Source organism: Procambarus clarkii, chromosome 39, assembly GCF_040958095.1.
Source record: "Procambarus clarkii isolate CNS0578487 chromosome 39, FALCON_Pclarkii_2.0, whole genome shotgun sequence".
NCBI lineage: Eukaryota > Metazoa > Arthropoda > Malacostraca > Decapoda > Cambaridae > Procambarus > Procambarus clarkii.
The window spans coordinates 26995674-27001958 of NC_091188.1; positions in this window are offsets into that span (position 1 = coordinate 26995674).

Below are 6285 nucleotides of genomic sequence, written 5' to 3' on the forward strand. Positions count from 1 at the left end.
CCAATCCGATAATAGTTGGGAATCCTCTAATGGATGAAGGTTCATGATATTTACAGATATTAAATAAGTCAAAAACTTCACCCATACTTGATAAAATATATGAGGGTGGTGAGTTGGAATATCGTAAATATTATTTTTGTGGAAAACCGCATATGGTAAATAGGTGCAGTCCATTTCGTTTAAAGGTGTTTGCAGTTGAATTTTTTGAGAGCCAAAAATACTATAATTGGTAGTAATATCTACGAGGGTAGGTAAGAGTTCTTTACATGAATTGGACATTAGGGCAAAATCATAATAGGAAAGAGTTAGGTGGGGTATTTCAAGATGAAATCCTTGAGTAAACGTTTGTGATTTACCTAAAATATAAATTGGTAGCCAGTCTAGACCTAAATAATAAACAATATGAGAAACAAGTTCATATATGACATAATTTGTATTATAATAGATCTGTCCATTAACAATGGATGTTGTTAATTGTAAGGATGACCCTGATTGTTTAAGTGTTAGATATTCTAGGTACTCAGCTGTCGATAAACGAAATGATTCAAGAGTACACATTTTTTTTAAATCAACATCCAAGATAAAATGTATATAATCTAAACTAGGTAGACGTATGACGTGGGAACCACTTATAGTGTTTGTCTCCCAAAATCTACGATATAAATGACGAACTGTTCCATTTGTTAATAAAATCAAATCAATTTCTCTTTTCCCACACATATGTTAGTGATCCAAAACCATATAAACTCGTCTTATTTTTTCTTGATGAAGTACAACTTATAGTTTGAAGATCACGAGTTATTTTATTAAAAGTCCCAGTATTGGGATTGATATGTGAGTCTTGATAAGTTCGTTTTAACGGATCATAATTTTGAATAAGTGGATAAGTATAATATCGATCATTCATTTTAAAGAGCAACATAGTGAAATTGTAGTATACTTATAGAAGGGAAAATCTTTTTTTTTTTTTAATTTAAAATAATATACATCTGTCTTTAGCTAATAGGGAAGCTTTTGTGAGACGTTGGTCGAAAGGAATTTTGGTATTGACATTGCTCACCGATATAGTGTCCATTATCCATACAAGCACATATGGTGGTTATTAAATTAGTTTCCCCAACATAATTAATAGGAAATCCTCCATTTAAACATTTATGATCAGTGTCATAATTACAAACACTATTAATGCAAGTAACTCCTAAAGAAGAAGAGCAAAATGTTTGACAGTCTTCATTTTTCTGGCATGCTATATTGTTAATAGTACAATCCATCTTTCTTGTAATCTTTTCATATGGAGGGTGTGACATTAATATTAAATTAGAGTCTATCTTTGGATTATTACTCATATTTTTCTTATAAATGTAATTTAATATTATTGAATAAAGAATTAAACATATAAATATAATATAAAGTTTCATTATTTTTTTCTGACCACAGATAACAGATAAAAATACATTCGCCAATTGAACAAGACACTTTCAGTTACTAATTTGAGTATGTTAAGAGGTGGGTGTTGTTTTTTTGTATTTAGTTTTCGATCATGGATAATAGCCCATTCTAAATTCCCCATGATAGATGTTGGAAATGGCACTAATGTTGACAATATATAATTGACTAAAAGACGTGTCAAACGACCATTTCCATCTGAAAAAGGATGGAGAGTAAGCATTTCTAGGATAAACCATGAAATTAATTTAAAAATCCATTCAAATTCTTCCTCTGGCCCTAAAAATGTGAATGTTTTTTGGGTCAATGTAGAATTGTAATTGTCCAAAATAGCCAAAATACGATTTTCTCCATCCTGAATTGAATGGATATGTGGAGATACATACAAACCCTTGACACTTGTGTTATTACTAATCTTTGTACAGCGTATATTGGTACTTACATAACCACATTTTTCGGGTGATAACAATCCTCTCATTAATATTTTGTGTAAATTTAAAACACAAGTTTCAAGATCAATTAAACCTAATAAAGTGTACATATCCTTATCTCCTACTATCTCTTCCTTAATCTTTTTATGACCTCTAATGAAATTTAAATATTCTATTGCTCTTAGTAAGTTTCTAACCTCTCTAACTTTCCAATTAGTGATTAGAGTTTTCTTCTGGTTGTGTGGCCAAATCCCAATATTTTCATGTTTCATTAAATTAGTTAAAAAACCATATTCCATGGTTTTTACAACTAACCCTTGAACTTTTTTATTATTATCTAGACCTAAATATATTTGTTTAAATTTATTAATTTCAGATACTTTATTTTTTAAGTTTAGGCCTAATTCATATGAAAAAAACATCGTTTATATATTTTTTAAAAAAAGTTAAACAAGCATAATATACTATTATTTTATCTTTATGTTAAACGAATAAAATAAAAAGTGACACTTTTTTCTTTGTTTTAGGATTCGGATTTACTCTGTGAGCACACTGCACAACCTAAAAACTACAAGATGTCTCAATGCCAGTTGTATACACATGCATGATTCTCCAGCCTGTGGGATTCTTCTGCTTTATTGTTTTCAATGGCTCCAATTAAGAACAACGTGAATCGTCGAGATCCACTCCCCAGTGTGCCACCAACCACCTTTACATCAGAAGAACAACTCTATGATGGTCTCCCTAAATATTTTATATTAAAGGGGACTCATCTGTACTCTAGTATAAGAACACTGACTTATGTTCAAGAATACCATAAGAGAATAAAAAAATTTATCTCCCCATCCTATCCAGAATTGGAAGATAAACAAAAATATAAAATATGGATAATTAATGATCAGTTGGAAAAATTATCCACATTTTCTTACGTGGATAATAACAATGGTTGGTACATTTGCATAAAATGTAATGGCATATTTATATCATTCCAGAAAATAATAGATCATGAGTGTAAGAGAGCACCATTTGTAGTATATACAACTACATTAGATAAAATTAATGAAATATTATATATAATAAAGGCAATGAAAAAAAAGGATAAGCATGATGATGATGATGATATCGATGATGATGATAAATCTTTTGAAGAGTCAGCCTTTTTATTTAAAACCAAGTATGAAAATTTAAAGACTCAAATATCAAGAAATAAACAAACTTTCATACATGAAGGGTTTAGATTGAAGAATGAAATCATTCCAATTATGGAATGTAACTGCTGTGAAGTAAAATTCCCACTTCCAAAGAATAGAAATAATATACTGAAGATAATCGACTTACATAAGAATGAAGTGAAACCCAAATGTTCTGCAAAGAATATGAATTTGACAGAATCTTTAAAATAATACTGGAAAGTTTACATTACATAATTAAGAACCAATTTCAGTATAAGAATTGTGATATAGATAAGAATAGATTATCTAGAATTATCCTACAAAAAATAATTTCATCTGGTTTTATACATCAAGATAAACGGGAAGTTTTAGAAGACTACTTTTTAGGTATACAAATCAGGAATTTATTCAAAAACGAAGGAAATGGAAATATTCTTCCCTCAGTCACTAAAACTACAACTAACATTACTGAATCAGCAACTGCATCATTATTATTACAGGAGATAAATAATGATAATGATGATAAGGATAATGAAGATGATAGAAAAAGAAGAAACAGCAGAAGTAGAAGTGGCAACAGAAAAGACATCAGCATCATAAGAGGCAGCAGCAGCAGCAGAAGAATCAGCATCAGAAGAGGCAGCAGCAGCATAAGAATAGGCAGCAGCAGCATAAGAAGCAGCAGCAGCAGCAGCAGCAGTAGAGGCAGCAGTAACAGTAACAGTAGTAGTGATGGTGGTGGCAGTGGTAGTAGTAGTAGTAGTAGTAGTAGCAGTGGTGGTGGTGGTGGCAGTGGTAGTAGTAGTAGTAGTAGTAGTAGTAGTAGTAGTAGTAGTAGTAGTAGTAGTAGTAGTAGTAGTAGTAGTAGTAGTAGTAGTAGTAGAAATAGTAATAATAATGATGATGATGGTGGTAGTGATAACAGTAAAAAAGATAATAATGAGCATGATACAGGCAATAAGGAAGAATTAGGGTCATTGACAAACAAAGATTTAGATAAATCTGCTACTTCTACTACTACTTCCACTACTACTTCTACTACTACTACTACTACTACTACTACTACTACTACTACTACTACTACTACTACTACTACTACTACCACCACTAGTGCCACCACCACCACTAGTGCCACCACCACCACCACCACTACCCTGACCACCATCGTTGCCACTGCTGTTGCTGTTGCTGCTCCTGCTGCTTTGGAATCTGATGATGAAGAATCAGTTTTGGAAAATAAGGTGAAGAAAAATATAACAACATTTAAAAGAATTGCAAACAAAACTCAGGAAAATGGAGTTCATCATGTTCAACAACAACAACAACAACAACAACAACAACAACAGCAACAACAACAACAGCAACAACAACAACAACAACAACAGCAACAACATAGAGAAGAAGATTTTTTGGATCAAATTCCTGATTTCATTGATGCCCTCTTTCCCTCAGAAACTAACACCACAAGAGGAGGAGAAAAAAATAACAACATTTATTTGCCATCTACTTCAAGCTCAAATTATCAACTAATATCAGAAACCACCAATTTACCAGCAGCCAATTTGAAGTGTAATTATCATCAACCTAACATACAAATTGAAGAATAAGAAGAAGAAGAAGAAAAAGAAACAGATCTGACTTATATAATTGATAAATATTGTAGTAAAACAGGTGAATCAATTAATAATGATTATCAACAACTAATGGTGTCGTTTCCTGAAAATACAATATTAAGTTCAGGTTTGAATGAAGATGCATATGTTAATCAACAACAACAACAACAACAAGATCAACAGTTTTCAAATACCTATTACAATGCACCTCCAAATTTATATCATGAACATTCATTGACATTCCTTGATCCAACAGTGTCACCATCTACCTCAGGAGCAGGAAATCCATTACCCACTTTGGGTTTATCTCTAAATACAATTTCAAGTTCAGATTGGAATGAAGATGTATATGTTAATCAACCACAACAACAACAATTATTAGTATCTAAAGATCAACAGCTTTCAAATACAAGCTACAATGTACCTCAGATACATGCTGATGGAAATTTAAAGCATGTACATTCATTGCCACCAACAGTGTCACCATCTATCTCAGGAGCAGGATCCACATCTGGAAATTCATCATCCACTTTGGGTTTATTATCTCTTTCAAACCAAGATGAGAAAATAACAAGGGAAGTGAGTTTATTATCTCTTTCAAACCAAGATGATAAAATAACAAGGAAGCGGAAAAAGGAAGAAAGGAAAAGGAAAAAGAAGGAAGAAAAGAAAAAAAAGAAGGAAGAAAAGAAGAAGAAGAAGGAAGAGAAAAAGAAAAAGGAGGAAGAACTTTCTGCAAAGCGAATAAAATATTTGGTTATACAAACTATAAAACAATCATTCCCAATATTATCTGAAGAACCTCCAACCCCATTGACTTTGTCAGTCTCCTCCTCCTCATCATCATCATCATCATCATCATCATCATTATCATCATCATCATCATCATCATCATCATCATCATCATCCAAAAAAAGAAAAAAAAAGAAAAATAGTTGTTAAAATTTAGTTGGTTTTGATTGTTAAGGTTTATAAAATTTTCTTCATTGTCAGTAGGATTTATAAATAAATAAAAGAAAAATTTGAATTAGTTAAACCATGTACTGTATATATTTTTTAGTACAAATTAACAAATTTATAGATCTACTAAAGAATTGGAATCTGCTAAAGCTCAAGTGCAACTATAATAGTATGAAATATTTTTACCATATGCAGCAAAAATAGAGCTGTATAGTCCTTCGAATGTAGAAGCTGGGTGTAGTGGAGTTTCGAGAATATAATAAGTTTTTTTGTTACAAAAGAATAAAATGAAACCTTTTTTCGAGGAACATTTTACTTTCATCCTAGACTGAGAGAGTGTGCTAGCCAAAGCTCCTCCGTTTTAAAGCTATTTATTATACATTATGGATGTTTTAATGATTGAACTATTGGTTTTAGTTGACGCTCTGAGGACAGAATTAAATTACCTACGGGATGAAGTACAGCAGTTGAAAGAGCATCAGGCGAAAATAAATGAGGAGACCAGCTTTAAAAAAACCACTTGGAAAGTTGTTAAGGATAGAGGTCTTAAGAAAACTTTGGTAATAGATTATCTATCAGCTCACCCACAAGATGAACTTCATTCAGATTACAGTGCTTAAAGTAACAGTTACCTAATTTTTAATTAAAGCTCTTCTAACCTTT